Source organism: Vanessa tameamea, chromosome 15 (assembly GCF_037043105.1).
Source record: "Vanessa tameamea isolate UH-Manoa-2023 chromosome 15, ilVanTame1 primary haplotype, whole genome shotgun sequence".
Classification (NCBI taxonomy): Eukaryota; Metazoa; Arthropoda; class Insecta; order Lepidoptera; family Nymphalidae; genus Vanessa; species Vanessa tameamea.
Genome location: NC_087323.1, coordinates 4,257,251 through 4,277,529, shown reverse-complemented (window position 1 = coordinate 4,277,529; position 20,279 = coordinate 4,257,251). Strand labels below are relative to the sequence as shown.

Genomic DNA, 20,279 nt, shown 5'->3' with positions numbered 1-20,279 from the left:
TGACAATACTTTCTATTGGCACTTATCAAACGGATATATCTATTTCCCGATTTATTTTGGTTGATGATTTTCACGTATAAACCCGACGATTTTATTTTTAAATTCGCGTAGGTACTTTGCTCTCGATGAGATTGGATGAAAAGAGGCCAATTACTCTTTCTTTGTTTATGGTTTTAATAATAATTGAGTCATGTTATTTAAATAAAAATAACCTTGAAAGTATTATATGTTTGGATACCATCATCATCATTAGCTCGCATTTATTTCGCTTTTTTGTGATCAGCGCAATATATCATATAACACTGCAGGAAAATGGATTTGGCAGGCTTTATACGGAGAAACGCTCCCTAACCCTCCCCAGAATGTTCGTGCTGTTCGGTTGATTTAACCATACGGGTGGTTGAGTCATTTAAATTCTCAATAGTATTAATACGACTTGTAAACTTCGGTGATCTGCTTCTTCATAATATTAGCTTGAACGATAAATATTTTATTACATGAAACTTCTCTGCAGTCTGTAGACCTAAAAATTTAACAATTGCGTTGGTCAAATTAATTCAGATGAATTATATGGAAAATGTTCCATTTAAGTCCCATTTATATATTTTTATAAAAGAAGATCGCCATGTCAGTCATTATAATAGATCAGTCGTCATCATCATTATTATGACTGCAGCGTCTCATACCGGGCGGGTGAGATAGAAGTCAATGAGACCGTACGTGGGTGTCGGCACTGAACTCTACTCGGCAGGATGAATTTCATTAGTTGCCAACTACATACCTTGCGTTAGTTTATATCAGTGGCGCTTGGCATTTGAAATTGTTTCCTAGACCTTTTCATTTCTTTGGTATTTAACTTTAGAGATTTGAAAATATTAGACGTAGTATTCAAAACTATAAAACATTTTATGTTTCCCATACTACACTATTACCTGCTTTTATTTCTGTTATTACTTTACGAACTATTCGTGCAGAACGAATCATCCTCACTTCTAAGAAAATCGTGCTTACAATTGAAGCGTGAATGTGTAAAAGAGCAAGTTTCGTATTGGCAGCCACATCAAAGGTTTTTATAAGATTATATAATACCTTTGTAATTGATCGCATGTTTCTCCCAAAGGGCAGAGATCTGCAGGTTTGTTTAGTACGCTGATGTTATTGGTATGACATAAGCGCGGTGACGTCAGCGGGCGTTGTCGGCTCTCCGCAATGTGGCGAAGGCCGGCTGTGTTTGTCGTTTGAGCGTCTGACCGGTTTTATAACGACACATGCACTACGCTAAACGATCCCGACTTGCATGTTATATATTATTATGCCAATCATTATATGCTGAATAGTATATCTTTACTTTTCTGTGCAATTGATCCTGATATTCTTAAGCAATGTAAAAATTATAATGGTTATATATAGAAGTTGTATAGTATAATACTCTCGATTGCTATGTAGAATAACCCACAATAGTATGCCAGCAAAGTAACATCAGTGACAAAAGTCGTTATTTTATTAAAGCAGAAATTGTTATTAATCGCATTGAAATCAAGTTTAATGCATCGAGTAATGACCACGCCCTATGAAGAACGCTTCGCGTCTGTAGTGCGATGACGCTATCCGTATATTTAGGTCAATATAACTCGTTCATTAATATCATAGAACAAAAGTTTGTTCAACTATAAGACCTCACGCATGTGTTCTATAATTGAAAATATAAAATGTACACATAATATTTTCTGAAACGTGTTTGTAAAAAAATTTAAATAACCCGAAGGAAGCCGAGTTTTAACGAGACTCATTCGATTCAATATATTATCAAATGGAAAATGTGGTCGTGGTTATCTGTCGAGTATCGGATTACAAATAACAATAGATATAATATTGTGATTGTGTCTATTATATTGACATTGTTATTGTTCACTTTAACACAAGTGTAGTTATGAGGTATCGTAATATGTATTCGCTTTTTATGCGTCTTTGATTCGTTCGATTTTAGTAACGTAAAAATGCTATATAGTAAATAACACAAATATGTCTATAAGATAAAAAATATACCAAAAAAACATTTGTAGTTTGCTGGGAAAAGCTGGCAGATGTAATACTAACTCTGTATCCCTATATACCAATAGTCATGGTACTGAAGTTTATTTGCTGCAGATACATTCAGCGGTGAGTTACAAAAAGTGGGTAGAATAAAAAACTTCTCAGTGAAAAAATACTTTTTTTTTTACTTTCGTCGTTATCGGTCAAACGCTGTCGAAGAATATTAATCTCAATCAGATATCCGTTTTTGTATACATATAAGATCAAGGAATCAAATTGTCTATCCAAATATGTCTGGAAGTCTATATGATAGTATAGACTATGAACATAAACGGTCTTCCTTATGCAAGATGTTTAGCGAGTGTTTAGTTAAACACTGATATATCTTTTTCTAACATAATTAATTAAACGACCGGAAGAAAGAAGACAAATTATTTTTTATTGAATCAATCCCAAACAATATTTAAAGGTATTAGCTAGCTAGCGTTATAGCATTTCGTATTAAACTTAAAAACAAGACAAAAAGCAACAAGCACAAAAGAATTGGAGTTTTTGGTTACACTAACCAAACAACGGCTAATGGCCGGACGTGATGAAAGTTGTAAGGGTTCGTAATAAGTAAGAAACCTTATAATCATCGAACCATTAAATTTATGGGGACTAAAACTGGACGAAAGATACTAAGACATTGCAAGCGTTCGTGTATTAGTACAATATGAATTATTTACAAGGCGAAGAATTTCTCCGCAATACTAATTCATACACTGCTTTTCGAAATGTTTTAACCATTATGAATCACTGCTTCCTTCGTCAAACTTATTTTAAAATACTCACGCTGCTACTAAATACAGTATAAGTTTCGTGTTTACATTTTAAGATATTTCACAATTCATATTAACAAAACTTTGGAGTGATATTTTGGGAGTGATGTGAGATTGAAGTTTATATTATACCTATTAGACTCTGATTTATATATAATGTAAACAAACGTAAAAGTTTGTTTGTTAGTTATACCTTAACTCACGAACATAGTTACGAATACGACTGAACAACTTCCAATGAAAAGTAAGATATAATCAGTCTTAAAATAGAATATGTGACGTATCTTTTATTCTCTTGACGATTTTCAGCTATGGCAGTCAAATTCAAAGACTTATCAATTTGCCCAGGAGAAATGACATTAAACAAGTCCGTGCACAAATGCACTTTTTATTCCCTAACCCTCACAATCCGACGGGATGGTAATTCGCCACTACCAAAGACAGTTCAAATGAAACTTTTATCACGAAGATTGTTTGCATTGACGACACCCAAACTCCGGGCTACAACTGAGAATTTCTTAAAAAATGACTTCATTGGCTCTAACCTGAACTTCTGTAGCCTTATAAATAACTACTAGGCAAACGAAGCCGTTTTAACATTTTCTAATTAAGATTGTCAAAGACAAATTCCAAAAAATGTAATTGATAGCGTTCAAAGAGGAATTTACGTCACTTGTCAATTGGTTAGACAATTACTGTACATTTACATAATCAATTGCCGCCGTTCTTTGTTCCCAGGACAATTCATTTTTCCTGTTTTTTTAAGGCAAGTTAATGAAAACGTCCGTGAAAGCATCCTGGAATTTTGGGGTTTGCTAAAAAATTTTTAGCTTTTAACTGAAAATGTATACCAATATCGACGTCAAATCATTTAATGTTGCAAAATACAATCATTTGTTTAATCAATTACGGGCTGAACATGGCAACCTTCAAAAATGAACATCATTGCTGTATTTCGTCAAACAAACGTTCAACCTTGGATGAATACATCCAACATTGATTTCGTATAATAAAACTGCGGGACCCATCAAGCAAAATTAGATTAAATAAGCTTCAAGACATTTAATATAGCCATAATAACTTACTTTAGTAAAATTATATTATTGGTTTAAACATATTGTTTATATGTGTGAAAAAATATGATTAGATTATCCACATCGACCGATAAAATTAATAATTAAAATTAAACAGGTCATGTCCGTCACATGCATTATTAGTCTTACTTAAAGTTAAACCATCAGCATCACTTTTTGTACCATTAAACTCGATCCGTGAAGTGGAACTTGTATAAAACAAATTGCAAGATTTGTCCCCAAACTCGAAAAGCGAATGTATACAACTAATAAAAAAGTTCTAGAAATATCGATTCCAAACGTATCACTTAAGACTGAAATATCGGTCAATTAGAAATTCTCAATGTGTGCTTTGTATTAACAAACCTATAGACTCAAATGGGTCAAGCATAACTGTAAGCGTTTCTCAGTAAAGCAAAAAGAACTGTTTGTGTGTGTTAAATAAAGCGCAAGGTTTGAATGTATGCATTTTAACTTTGACCTCGCTGGCATATTACTTGTAATGAAGCGAATATGTGCCAATAAACACCTACAAAGACAGTAAAGTTGAAGGCTGAAAGATCTTTATTGTTTGAAGTGGCACTTTATTATCGAGAGTTTTATACTAAACTTTCATCAACGTATTATATGACATGACATACTACCACGTAAAAATATGTCGTGTTTAATTATCTAATGAAGCTAATTAAATTGATACTTTGTCGAACACATTAGAAGCCTATGTGGTTATGTGTACGTATGTCACATTCTAATTAGATGAAAGCTTGGGACGACTAAAGCCTAAAAGGATCACCTTAAAACTCGCTTACATTCTGTTTGTCCTTATGTCACGGAAACATGAACTGCTTTGATCATTTCATAAAGGGAACATAATTAAATTGAATCTATTTTTAGGCCTACAAAGGGCTGTAAGAGAATTTTCACTTCACTTGAGCACATCAAACATTCTATATTTTTGAGATATTTTGCATTTATTACTGGTTCTGCCATGGCGATATTTTTAACTTTACACAAGCTCGATCATGATCAATATCTGCTCATTACAGTTCATATAATACACGATACTGATATCTTACAATTTTACTATGAACAATATATAGTATAGTTTATAGTGTCATAGATATAAACTGAGCACTTATTTAGCTAAGCCTAACAAATCTTGATTTACTGAACAAAAAAAAACATACGCGTCGAAAAAAGAACCTTGTGGACGACCCTTAAAATAAGGTACAGAATACATTTCCAAAAAAAAAATTAAGTCAAATATAGCGACCATGTTATGCCATGATTATTTTTAGCAAAACAATATCATTACTAGCAAGGATATTATAACCAGATTCTGACTAAAAAAAAAACAATAATCGAAAATCTAACCAAGGTACAATAATCACACGACGTCCATGACGACTAAATATCTTTAATCCATTACATCATAGTTCATTCATGAGATGATATCACAGTTACTAGCATGGGAGGATGACCGTAAGACGGCTTGATTGTCACAAATTGCTGACCAACAACCGGCAAATTGTTCTTGTAGATTGAATGCTCTATTCAACGTCCAGTTCAATTGAACTCTTGCTTAATTCTTACGCTGGTGATAATCATACAGCATTTTAGTGAAGGTTGTATTTTTTATATAAAATTTAGGAGTATTTGTTGTAATTATGATTGTGTTCGAATTTATAGGCCAGATTATTATTTCGATATATTTATATGTATTTTTTCTTACATAAATATTATACATTTTACTTTAATTAATTAATATTTAGTCTTAATAGAAAACTGTGGAATTAAGTCGACATGTGGTATCCAAATTTATCATCCTTCAAATTCAGTAACAGAAGAATCTACAATCCGAACGGGTAGCTTTAAATTTAAATAATTACTGTACATGGCGATTCGCAATTGCTTTTATGATTGTATTTAGTTAAAAATATTTTGATTTTTGATATTAGATTAGCACATAGGTCGTATCTGATGTATATCAATATAGGATATTATGTTAGAGGCGAACGTTCAGAAAGCGGTTGTTACGTGAGCCGGCGAGTGCAAGACGGACTGGCTCAGAGGTCGACGACCCCGGTAGAGGACTCAGGACTCGCAGCTGAATATAAAATGTAATTTTAAAACAATGAATTAAAATTTCAAGATTTACCGCAATATTAATTTCATGAGAATTCTACAAACTGAATAATTCTTATTAGACTTTATACAAACAAAGGATGATATTTTCGAGCAGAACAAAAATACTAAAGACCTCCTTTAAGATTTTCTTTTGAATAATTCAAACGAAATTTAAGAATAAACACGTTATTAATGGAATAGGTATAACATGTATCTATAACTGAAATAATTAAACTATCAATATACATTTGTCTACTTTCCAAGTACGGAATGAATAGGTACGATGGATTCGTTCATTCCACAAAAGCTTTATTAGCATTCAATCACCAAGTAACTTCATAACAGTATACAAAATGTACATAATAAAATTCAAGTCGGAAACGGGTTCTGTACGGAGTAATGGTACTCCACAATGGCACCATTGCAGTAAGAATACTTTAGAAAGTCTCGTACGAACGTTTTGTTAGCGCAATTAACGTTCTGGTTGCTCAAATACTCAGATATGAAAGGGCTTACCAATGCACGTTCTTAGTATTATTGCGTTAGCATTTTTACAATTATTGTTACGCATGTAAAACGAAATCATGTATTTGTATTATTTATTAAAAATACGACGATGTTAATATGTTTTTATCAACGTCACAATCTTTAATGAATAAAATAATAACTACGTATATTTTTATTCTTAGGAAATTGCTTTCCTATGACTTTTGAAGTATCGGAAATCACAATTCTGCAATATTATTACTTTTTTCGCTGCAAACCTCAACTTCGTAATAACAACTATGGAATTATTAACCATGAAACATTTTATTATAATAAAATATTATAAATGTATATTTTAAAACGTAGTAACGTCACGTCTGATAGTTTTATCCCCGCAACTGTCTAGTCCAAACTTATATTTAGACTACCATGTATGAAGCAGATTCCAGAAACCGTAAGAGTGGAATGTGTTTTGTTTATTTAATTGAAAATATTTGAAATATGTACCATAACTTCATATCGAAAACTGCTTTATTTTTATATCGTTATGGTTTGGGAGCTATTTTTCCAATTATTATTAATTATTAAATACTTATTACACAGAGATATTTGTTACCGAGTTAAATAATAAAAATAAATAAGAAGATATATTCTTTTCCTGCCTACCTCGTAAAGTTCGTTTTAAAGTAAGCTTCATCTTAATAAAAATAAAATTTAATATTAAATTGCGCACACGCACCCACTTACTTAAATATAAAGATCTAAAAATATACATATATTTCTATTAAAAACATTATTTAAGTAAAAAATATTAAGACCATTATGTGACATTGTCTCAAACAGAGGTCAATGGGAGTCACGATAAATTAGAGCCGAATTTGTTATTGATATGACTCGTCGCGAGTAATGAGTCTGAACAAACGTATATTGATGATTACTATAGAAAACGTTACAATTTATGAGATAACGTAAACAAGAAACAGGTTTCATTAGAGCTAGCAACGAGCCACAGTGATATAGCTACCACGACTTTTATCCCATGAGAACTATTTCATTTCCCGTTTTATACAACATAATATCATATTTTATCAATACTAGTCATATGGAGTTGGAAAGATTGTATGCTTTATTGAAATTAACAAAGTATATTCATGGGTGAAATAGTCCATTTATTGATTTATAATATTCATGTTGAGGAACCGAGTAGTAAAATGTAACCAGATCGTATTCATAACAAAAAATATTATATAAATAATTCAATTCAAATCTTAGTTTAAAAGCTTTTAGTTGTGCCGACAGGGCACAGGTTATTTCGCCAATGTCACGTAGGATGGAAAAGAAACGAATGAGATTGATCGGTACGGTTTAGCTAACAAACTCAATTAAATTTTGAAGACGACTATAGTAGTAGCAATTTCCTTGTTAATTCTTACCCTAGAACAACACAAACAATAAATAATTCAAATTTAATGCAGGTGAATTGACGGAACACAACCTGATTATTTTCGTAAATATTAAGATACGTTATAGACAATATAAAACTCTAGGACCGACGAGGGCGAAGTAACGTTAACGTGGGTTAAACCGCACAGTACAACTATAAGTTATATAAATACTAGAATGTCTGCTACCATGGCAATACTTATTTTGTTCATATTATTATTATAATTGCACTTAGAATCGGTACGAATTCTATAGGACTCTCACACGCAAGTTTGCCCGTACTTTGGGTTTTGTTTATTTTATATTAGCAGTGTAAGGGTTAATTGGTTACGTTATAGTAATAGGTCATCTCCGTCCGTTAACACTATTAAGTGTTGCTATTATCTAATGCAATCAATGTGCGGTCAGCCATAGGATCAAAAATTTTAAGTGTCTTGGAGCTTTAGTTGCTTGTCCTTGCCAGTCGATGCTCACTTTGTTTTTGTAATAGACAGATGGACTGTGAACATAAAACAGATAGACAGATGGCAAGTGGGTCACCTGATGGCAAGTAGTCACCACCGCGCCCATATACGCTGTAAGATAGACTGATAGGTACATAAAATTCGTATATGATAAAACTTACAGCATAATTGACAATCTAACCTTCTATGTATGGAATGGTTTTCGCTCGTGATTGCCTTTTTTCTTTTATTTTGGATCTTTACGGCATTAAAATAACAATAAATAATATACATTATTTCGTATATTGACACACTGAATAAAAAAAACATATTCATAGATAAGGAGACTGTATGCAGATTTTATGCTGCACTTGTTTACAGCAAACGAGTCGTGCATTTTAAATACTACAGAAGATAGATTGACTTCATAAACATAGCAGATAGTAAAATGCATAATAAAAGTTTGTTTGTGGACTAAATATAACTGGCGCATCGAAGGTCGTCTTACCAGAATTATCATCAAGAAGTGATTAAGTCGTAATGATAAGAAGCAACATGAAGTAACTCATTACATGACTGCCTACTTATAAAGAATATAATAATCATATAAATTATATATTGGGATATTTCCAATATTGTTTTCGAAATTAATTTAAAAGTAAAAAGTAATCTACTTAATATGTATAGTGAGCTCAAATTTATTTAATATCGATATGATATTATATTTTATATATTTATTATTCACATTTATATTAAATTTAAATAAATAAATAATATTTTGGTATAATCACCAGATTTTTAATATATGTCATTTACAACTGTAAGGTGGTTATCGTTTTTTTTTTTTTAAATCTACATGTACGTAACATTCCGTAGTCAGAGAATTCGTTACTTTTTAAATATCATTTATTTTCAATGGAGGTCAATTTAGATACATACGTTTTCGTAATATTATTTTTTTAAACGAAATTACGTTTATTTTACTTGCATGAAAAAAATCGACTCAAATGCGGTTTCGCCAGATACATCTGATTTAGGCAATGCAAGTGGAACCGGACTTGCAACTATTTCAATATTGTAAAGCCGTTACAGAGTATGAAACTCTTAAACAAACAGTCGCTGAGTTTAATTCGTTCGATGATATCATGTTTTTTTATCACCACGAACGGACTAAGTGTGTCTGAATGTACTTGACACAAAATTAGCAACGTAATAACGATTTTTTTTCTACACTTGAACTAGAATAACTCAAGACGTTATGCATATTTACATTTTTTTTTTGTGTACAATATGCATTACATAACTCGAGATATGACTAGAACAAACACATTGCTAGCGTAAGTATTAAATAATTCATATACGTTTTCATTTCAAGATTTTTGTCGCATGTAATTTATCGTTTTAACGATACTTTTTTCTTTTGCGGTAAGTATTATTTTTTGGTACAAAAATATTTTTCCCCTATTTATTAAGGCAGACAAGCAAATGGGAGGTGGCCCCACTTTCAAATTATTTCAACGTCAATGCGCCGACGACCACGCTAGCCTTAACCCGCATTGCTGTTTGACAGTAGAATGACTAGTAAGTGGTATACGATGGTCTGCAAAAAGCCACCAGCAACTTGGTAGGGTATGGCTTTCCTCTTCTTTTATATACGAATAAAAAACAACTACAGTTTAGGAAACGTAGTTAAGACAAATAATTCCATACATAACTTGACTATGTATGTATATTGTAGACCAGCAGCTCTGCGGTCAAACGACATTGGTAGAAAACGTCAGATCGAGTGGTTACCTAAAATAAAAAGAACATAAACGTCAATAAGACATAGAAAAGTTCTACAATCAGGCTGAACTAATAATGATGATTTAATTTACATACCTAAAATCTACGTGAATTGAAACGTACATGCCTGAATTATCTTGTAGTATTATGAGATTTGTGTAGGAGATTAAAAGATGCACAAATTGGTGTGACATCATACCGTAACATTGTAGCATAAAAGCCAAAATAAATGCATTGTTGTATGACATCACCAAGGATGACACGGTCGAGTGGGCTTTTGTGATTTTATCAACATTATTATAGCCCTTATTACTTATATCGAGATAATAAGCTGTTGAATAATTTCAAGACTACATTTTAATTACTATTGTGAATAAGGTTATGAAACGTCAGAAGTGATTTTTTCCTCGAAATGTCATTTACTGATACTCTATTCCAACCATAAGAGAAATGCCAAATAAAGAATATTTGACATTAAATTTACGCGATATCATCGAGAGCTTGATTAATCTATGATTTTTACTATGGATTTGCTAAAAAAATTGCGTTTTGAACGTCGACGAAACTATTATCGAAATTTTGAAAGTGAAATTAAAGTGAATATAGCAAATCACATGAATTAGATAAATCTAAGGTTTGTTTATCTTTATTCGTACTTCGATTGGAGTAGGTATGTATTTTGACTAACTGATAATTAAAATTTCATTTTCAAGCTCAAATCAAGAGAATACAAATGATTTATTGTTTATTGTAAATAAAACGAGTATTTTCCTAAACGATGGACTGCTAGCACTGTATATAAGTTACCATACGGTATTATATTCACATTTGCTTGGCCATCTCATTTATTTATTTATTTATTTTAGAAAGGCAGACGAGAAAATGGGCCATCTGATTATAAGTGGTCAACTTCACCCGAAGACAGTAAGAAACATAAACGACTTATTTTACCGTCAAGACGTCGCCACTTAGGGTTCTATATTATGTCTGCTGTTCTTAAAAATAGACTGACCCACTCGCTGTTTAAAAATCGAGTCACAGTATTGCTGTTTGGTGGTAGAATAATTAGTTAGTGCTAACTACCCTTTCGACCCAGTAAAAGGCCTACAACTAAGTAATACAGATCCTTAATACTGATTGCACAGCAGTCTACCGAGGAGATCAGCAGTTAACACAAAAAATTGTATTGTTTTGTACTAAGCATATCTCCCAACTCAAAATAAATAAAGTACTCATTGTGTCAAAGTCCAAATTTTGCAAACTTGAATACGTCAATAGTAGAAATAATATTTAGCGACACAAATTACGCGAGAATATTGTTTCTATATACTGTTTTTCAATAACAAGAGTTAAATAATACTTCAATATAAAAATTGTAGGTAAAATATTATTTTTCGTATTACATAGATTATTACGGTAAGGTATAGACGACCTCGATAGCTGTGGAAGATGAACAAGCATTCCAATTTGAAATGAACCGAGATTGATATCCGTCTAATATCCGTTGATAGGAATAAAACTGTTTTACCTTAAACGGAATCTAGCCTTGCTTTCTTATATCGTTAAATATTTATTAAACGTCTAGCATATTTACATTTATTTCTTGGAACACGATAAAGGTGGTTCTTAATGGTATAATATCAATTTGATTATCTACATGTTTGGGTAACCTTTATATATTATTATATTTTGTGTTGCAAACATCACAAAACCGACCAAAAATTTCAGTCAGACTTTTTTTCAAATTATAAATGCATCAAATATTTAAAAAATATATATTTTTTTTACATGAAGATCGGATTAAAACAATATGAGCTATGAAAGTATACCTTTATCCAAAATACATCTATTGTCTTTATTCGAAAATCTTAAGTCCACCTTATTACATCATATTAAGTAAAAATCATTAAATATGCGTCGAAAAACTCTCTCCGACAGACTTGACGACTTATGTAACTAATACATTTAATAAAAATAAAACTTATCTTCTGATAATAAAAGCCTTTCTTAAATATTATCACTAAGATTTTTAGCTCGTTGATCAGTCACACGTATCATATCATAGCATATTTAAAATACTAATAAGTACTGAAGAAAAATAAACTGTAAATTTCTATTTATAGAAATTTACAGGATTTATAGGATACACTTCTGTGTATCCTTAATAATTGTCAATCTGATATAATCTTCAAATTAAATTACAATTTCAGTATTCATAAATTTATATCAAAGTGTTCGAATCAATAATTGAAATAAAAAAAGACCTGGAACTCCTATTAAGCAGTTATGTATCTATTAAAAAATAACATGTCGGGTTACATGGGGTTGATTACTATTGACCTTTTAATTGGTTGTGACAACTATTCCTTCAGATGAGTCATGCCAATGTGCTCCAGAAAAGAATCGTTCGCTCGGGGAATGGGTCTGTCTAGATAGGCCAGGCCCGCGCCTGCTCTCTATACCTATTTTGCTAGCTTTCTAGGTCATCAGGGGGCGTGGAAAGAGACAGCAAACAAATTAAATTGACGAGCGATTGCGAAAACTTTGACGTATAATAATAGGAGGATTAGCTATTATTTTGTAATGTTGGATTGAAAAATAGGAATAAAAATGAATAACCACGTCATTAACACGCTAAATCGAACATTGTAGATGTTTAAATAAATGCTATGTGTTTAGGAAAACCTTCAAAGGTTTATACCACAAATTAGGCAATTATCTTACACCTACAGACTTCCTAATTAGTGTACAACTTATGACATCATTCGTCAAACTATTGATCTCCTCGTCTGGATTTCGGGTACAATACCTTCGGTTCAGTATTGAGTAACCAGTACATACCAATGGTAATCGATGACTATCTCATATCCGTACATCCAATTAGTAATACACGGCACAGATTTTATAAGTTCTAAAAGGTATGAGCACACGAAACGGGCGCGAGCGACGCACGAGCGCGTCGCGACACAGTTTACTCAGAGTGAGCGACTCGGGCCCGCAATATCGATCGGGAACTCCTGGCGCCGGCAGTCCGCATATCCCTAGTACACGCACGCCCCTCCCACTTTTGTTGCCAACTTGCCACCCCACAATACACCCTTGCTCGCTGCGAATTAATGGCGTGACTTTAAAACGAATAATAAAACTATAATCAAAAAAAAAATTCAAATTACACGTTGGAAATATTACTTAATCGTCATATTTTAGTTAATTTTGGTATTACGTAGACATCGATATTGTAGTATCTAAATTGGTAATAAAAATTTGAGCGTTATTTTATTAGTGAATTAAATGCGGATAACTGTTATAATACGTATGTAATGTGGCAACATTATAATACGGATCTTCTTTTCCCCCTCTCATCATGACCTTGCCTATTTCCTCTGAAATATCGATACAGCATTGAATCCAACTAGGGAATTGTGTTATGTCCAGAGGGCGGAAAATAGGTAGACATGCCATTGAACTCTAAGGAGTCTGGAATTGATTTTTTTTATATGTATGTTGTAGTGAGTTGAGACTTATTTTCTACATATATTTTATATCTCGGAATAAATAAATAAATCCTTTTGACTTAGGTGGAATATTTACTACAAAATAGTATAGGAGTTACAATTGTAGGTATTATATGTATAACTTATTTAAAAAAATGATTAACAAGTAGATTGTTTGATTTATGTTCACTACAACTCACATACTTCATGTAATAATAATTAATTAATTAAATATTTTCATAGTTCACACAATTTCCATATTAGTGCCAATTCAAATATGGTGCCACATTAATAATTTTTTTGGGCCTCACTCTTATTTTTTATTTTACTGTTGTAATTGTTGTAACAAAAAATATAAATATTTTTTATTTAATTTGTAAGGGAATTTTAAGCTTTATACTATTGTTAACTATGCTAACTAGTCTTTTTGAAGGTATACACAACATTGAAATCAACATACTAGAAAAAGTATTACAAAAAAAAACACTATTTATATTTAAAACTAAATTAAATAGTTAATAGTCTAGCCAAACCAAAGATACTTAATGCAATCTCGAAACAATTATTATTATTTATATCAATATAATAGTAAAGGTTATTTAAATAAAACCAGTTTAAAACAAATGATAAAATTAATTATGTATGCCACAATGACTTTATGTGGCATGCATTATGCAAGCAAGTCCTTGAAATACTTACTCAGAATCTCAACAACCATCTGGTTTATTAGAATGATGACTTAAATATCTATAAATATCTTTTTCACATAAATTAAAAGGGTAAATGTTATCATAAAATATCAGTGAATATTAGACGTTTCACTATGAACATTTTATTATACATTTTTGGTGTTATTATCTGTACTGGTCGTAGGTTTGTGATGTGTTATTTAGGTATTTGTGTAGTGCAAATTCTAATAGAGGTAATTAATTATGAAGCACTTATTAATATTATTATTATATATGCACCAATTTAATTCTTGAGGTGTAAATGTTGAACAGATTTGGCACCAATATTTGAGCTTAATCAATTACTCTGCATTTGTATTGCTACAAGTATGTTTTGTTTAGAAATTATATATCATCTTAGATTCCTTGATTGGGAGCACAGTGTCAGTGTCTAAGGCCAAACCTTAACATCATTTGGTCCATTTGCATGTCTAAAATATATAGATAAAAAGAAGGTTGTGGGATATATATTACGTCATTCATTTTAAGCCAATTATTTTTTAATATTAAACAATTGAATATGTCGGTAACTGTGATATCAAAAATACATTTTGACTCCGCTAACCATGTGTCATTTAGAAGACTGAAATATCTTCTACATAATATATAAATGGGTTAACATAATAAAACTATATTTGTTTATTATGCTTACAGTAATACATATAGATCATATTACATTTATGTATAAGTATATGTATAAATACTTATGCCTATAATAGACAGTTTCTTGGAAAATAATTACTTTTTTATAGCAGTAGTGTGACAAACAAATGAGTCACCTGTGAGTTTGGGATCATCACTTGGCAATGTTGATGGTATATCGCATTCAATAATATTGCTAAGGAAGGGTAAGCTATTCTTTAACATGCCCCTTGTATCCATTCATTCATTCAGTCACATAAGTGTAGGCAAGTCAGTCACACAACAATCAACAACAATTCTGTTTGACAGTTGAATAGACTGTCATATGGGAATGTAACCTATCACCTTTCTTAATCTGTCATTTAAACATATATGTGTCATGTAAAATTAAAGGCCAATCTGCACTTATTTTTGGTAGGTGTATGATACACCTTGGATGGATAGATTGGAAATGATTCATGAGGTGGAAGTACAAGTCATTTTCGACTAATAAAAATAAATAACTTTTGTGTTACCATACAAAAACCTATTATTGTCAGAATTGGTGTTCCCACCTATTATTTTACATGACTCATTTATATTATAGTATGAAATCATCTTTATTTTGATTTACTACAAATCTTACATAACAATTATACAAGATTTATCTTTACTAAGATGTTAATAGTAAATATACATACCTATTATAGTTTGAAATAATAATTGTAATTTTAAATACATAACAGTATATGTGTTATCAATATATAGCAATATTATCTACGCTATCTATAATAACTAAATGATAAAGTTGAAGTTTTCTTTATTTGTCTGCATTAAAAAGATAACATGTGATGAAGTAACAGGTTTTTTAAATTATAATCATTTAATATATTTAAAGTATTTTATAATTAAATATATATAACATACTCAACTTCTAAATCTTAATTCTATTTGGTCATATTGGATTTGCTGTCCCAATGAATTATGAATGTGCACCTGCGTTTGTGCATACAGTATAATATGCCCTGCACAGTTGGCTAGAATCTCTCAGAATGGTTGCCTTGGCCGCGGTCAGGAAAACCTCATAATATAATATTATTAAGAGATGAGTATTTGTATCTTTGACCAGATTACACTTAAGATTCATTAACTAATGATTTCCTGTACAGAGTGCAGATTCATAGCTTTGGAATTTTTGACAATTAGTCATGGCTTTGGTAATTAGATAATACTAATTCTTTAAATAATTAAAAGTAAAGTTTATATATTTATTAAATACCTGTATCTTGTTAATCATTCTATGAAAAATTACAAGTTTATCAATTCCCATGACATCGACATATTCAACTAAAACTTCAATAGTTTTAAGACTTTTTATTAAAGCAATGAGGTATATAGTAGCAGAATATGTTTTATTTTAATTGTTTCTTCTAACTTCAGTAATTTAAGTTCAGTGTAATTTCATTATAATTGTGTTATCACTATTTCATTATAATAGTGACTCTTATATCAATAATAAATAAATTGAAATTTAACTTCTTCTTGCATCTTCAATATTTTATAAAGACATTATGCTAATTATTAAATAAATCAGAATATGCTTTATTCAGATAGGCTTATAACAGCACTTTTGAATCGTCATGTTACAGTGTTGAATTCAATGTAAAGCTACCACTGGTTTGAAAAGTAGATTATACCAAGAAGAACCGGCGAAAAACTCACTAGTCACTGTTTTCCACCATTTTAATAACAGAGTTTAAAAGTAAAGTATAATTAAATTTTTATATCAATTATTCCTACCAATAAATACTAAGTCTACATTTTTTTCAGCTTTAAATATTTTAATAAGCCTCTTTATAAATAACTGTGGATTTTTTTTATAGGAATGAATACCTTAGCCCAGGTTGGATGCAATAACTTTGACGTTTAAAAGATATATTTTAACCATTGTATCTAAGATCTGACCTTGTCACACAACAATGAACTGCAATCATAATGATTTAAATGCTTAGCAACATGATAGTCACAAACCATTGGCTGCAAGTGCAAGCCGATAAACTGTAATCATTATACACCATTAACACAGGTTATTATTAATTATATTCTATGTAACTAATAACATAATTAATTAAATTTTAGTATGTAAAGCAATATAATTTGATATATATGGGTATAGGTCGATATTTTATAATTATTTTAAGTAACAATAATGTTACACCTTTGTATTATTCATGTCCACAATTTTTTCGGAAACACTTTTATTTATCTCATTCGACCTATACACTCATTTAAATTCCTTCATTAACCTATACATTGTGTATAATATAAAAAATATTTTATTTTAATCTTTTTTTATATCTTTAGTAATCAATATATGTACATCTGATGGTTACTAAAAGTATTTATAGCTTAATAACATTGAGCAATAGCCGTACTTTATCTATTTTATCTTGAAGGTAAGTAATATTAATTATGGATTCTACTAAATTATTAAGTCTATAAAATCTATTAAAACTATAATATGGTTACCTCTATTTTTTTAAATCTAAAATAATTAATAACAAACTGCACCAATCGGTTCGAGTCACCTCAGTGGGCCTCCGAACTAAAAGTCGAAATTGAATCTAATTTGCGAACGCCGTAAAATTCATACTTTTATATTTAGGTACTTTAATGTCTTACCTTTAATCAGAAATAATAAGTAACGCTTCTCAGCACAGTTGACACACATAAACGTCGACACTCACAAAATATCACTCCAGTTTCCAGGACTACTGTAATCTTCGTACTCAGGTCAAATACAACACATATAAAATTGTCTCTTAACCGGCTTTCTATCTTTAAACCATAACCCGATCACTTCATAAAAAACAAACTTATAAATACTCGCTATTCATATATAAATCTTCAAAATATCATCAGCGACTACGAGTACGAACACGGCGTCCAAGGCAAGGCAAAAGATCGCCGCGAAAGCATCACCTTACCGCCCATGTCATAGACTAAATTTAATACAATCACAGATACAGATATAATAATGATAAAATAAGAAGTACTACTATGTTCTGAATAAAAATGAATCATAAAATAGCATTAGATTAATGTAGTTTGCATACTTAATGTGTTTAATAATGCTATTTATTAAAGCAGAAAAGAACAAACATGTGATATATATATATGTATTTTTATTTCGTAGTGTACATTAACTTTTTATTTGTTGGCCATCTTAGCTAAGAATAGCTACTTATCCGCTTAAGTATTTTTGACGAACAACGATAGTTTTCAAAATATAACCTTTACAAATATTTGATGATTAAACAAATTTGTGTACAAAAAATATATTTAATCAGTATAAAAAATAGTATGATAATATTTTGGTGCTTCTGATATTTCAATTTGTAATCTTTGTTCTGAATGATGTCATACACCAGCATAGACTGAATGGAGAAGCCGAGAGGGAGGGACCAATCGATGTTTTGTCTATGACTAGTTCGGATACTCGAATCACATAATTCGTCAAATGTTTAGTATTATTTTAAATAAACCAACACAATTTTACACGTTTTCTTAAATTATAATTTAAAAAATGTATGTATTCATATTTTTTGTTTTATTATATATTAGTAAAAAAAAGACTCTTTTTAATTATGTAATAATACATCTTATTAGATTCTTATTAGACTTCGGAGTATGCCATTATGCATGTATAGATATGAAAAGAGTTCTCTTATATTTGCTCCAACTGTACAGAAAAACGGTAGATTTTTTTATATATTTTTTGCTATTTGAACTTTTCTCTAACTGTACTTTATTGTTCGATAATATTTAATTAGGTTTTTGACAAATGGAAATAACCTGTAATGTATGTAGTATCTAATACCGATTTTTGTCGCGAAATAAAAAGAAACTTGAATGAATAAAAAAAAAAGGTTCTTTTTGTTGGCGCTGACCATTAAAATCCGTTATGTTAATATAAAAATCAATTTTCAGGTTTTTAGTTAGCAATAAACATCGTAAAAATTTTCTCAACTTGTTTGTCGTACATTTATGTACCTACTAGAGTACAAATTCCAATATATTTAGTACTAAAATAAAACAAGTTTTTATTGTACATAATATTAAACGAAAGTTGTAAAATACTGAAATAAAAAGCTTATAAAAATAAATTAAGTTTATATTACCATATTTCATTTCATTTAAAATATTATTATTGTATGAAACCTGTAAATAAATAAATTTTAAAACCAGTTAAATTTTTGATACACAAAAACAAAAAAAAAATAATACCATTAGTCTGTTTTTTCAAAACAAATAGCATTGTTTATATTATTATATTAATATTTGAGTAGGTATAATAGATTGTCCTATCATGATCCATTTGTATATGTAAAGATTATTATGATACATAATTTTTAGATGTAACTTATATATTTTTACCTTCTTTCAATCCTCTAATAACTATTTTAAAAGAATTAGGTATTACAGGAATAATTTGTAATTGATCCATATAAGAATGTTGAAATGTTTATTAAAATAAAAGTCATGTATAGTATTCGTCTTTTTTAATAGTCTTAAAGTACACAATGTGTATAGGTAAGTCAAGACTTGAAAATTCATTTTATCACATTAATTTATTCAACATGCAATGATATTTTAAAAAACATAAATTATTAAATAAAGTTGATTTCGAGGAAACGCTAATGTTTTAATAAGAAATAATTATTATTACCATTAAAAAAAAACAAACATCCCACACCTTACTTATCTTCACTTATTAAGTAAAGTAAATCAAAATTACAAAAGCATCCCCTCAAATTAAAACATTTCTAATACTTAATAATAAATACAAAATTATTACATACTATAAAGTTCTTATATATAAAGTATATGACCTAAATACTTTATTAACATTCTCAACATTTGTATTGGAATGTTAGTTTTAAGTTGGTTTATAACACGGATTTCTAGAGGGCGTTGGTTGTTGGTTGTCGTATCCCTTGTTAGCCTTATTTTTCAATATTTAAATTATTTTTGCCTCCAAAAATCTGTTCTATAATATTATAGAATATATATTTTACTTTAACATTGCACAATTATCGTGTTCTATTGTAGAAATAAAAAGTAACAAATATGAAATTTAAACAATACCAACACTTCGCTTCACATCAGTGAAGATATTAGAGAGCATAGTAGTTAATTAGATAGATTTTTAATATTTAACAGG

At 30.1% G+C, this 20,279-nt stretch overlaps 1 protein-coding gene across 9 annotated transcripts in view; it reads right to left on the bottom strand.

The window, feature by feature from the left end:
• The window catches only part of Beta-spec (beta Spectrin), a 49,998-nt gene extending 31,949 nt beyond the window's left edge, over positions 1–18,049 (bottom strand). For 7 of the 9 annotated variants that reach the window (XM_026638173.2, XM_026638177.2, XM_026638176.2 and 4 more), the window contains exon 1: positions 17,738–18,049. The gene's annotated coding sequence lies outside the window, so the exon portion shown is untranslated. Of the gene's footprint in view, positions 1–13,053; positions 13,206–17,737 lie in introns of those variants that run through there. The other 2 variants (XM_026638183.2, XM_026638174.2) reach the window with 2 other exon arrangements.
• Positions 18,050–20,279: the final 2,230 nt, after the last annotated feature.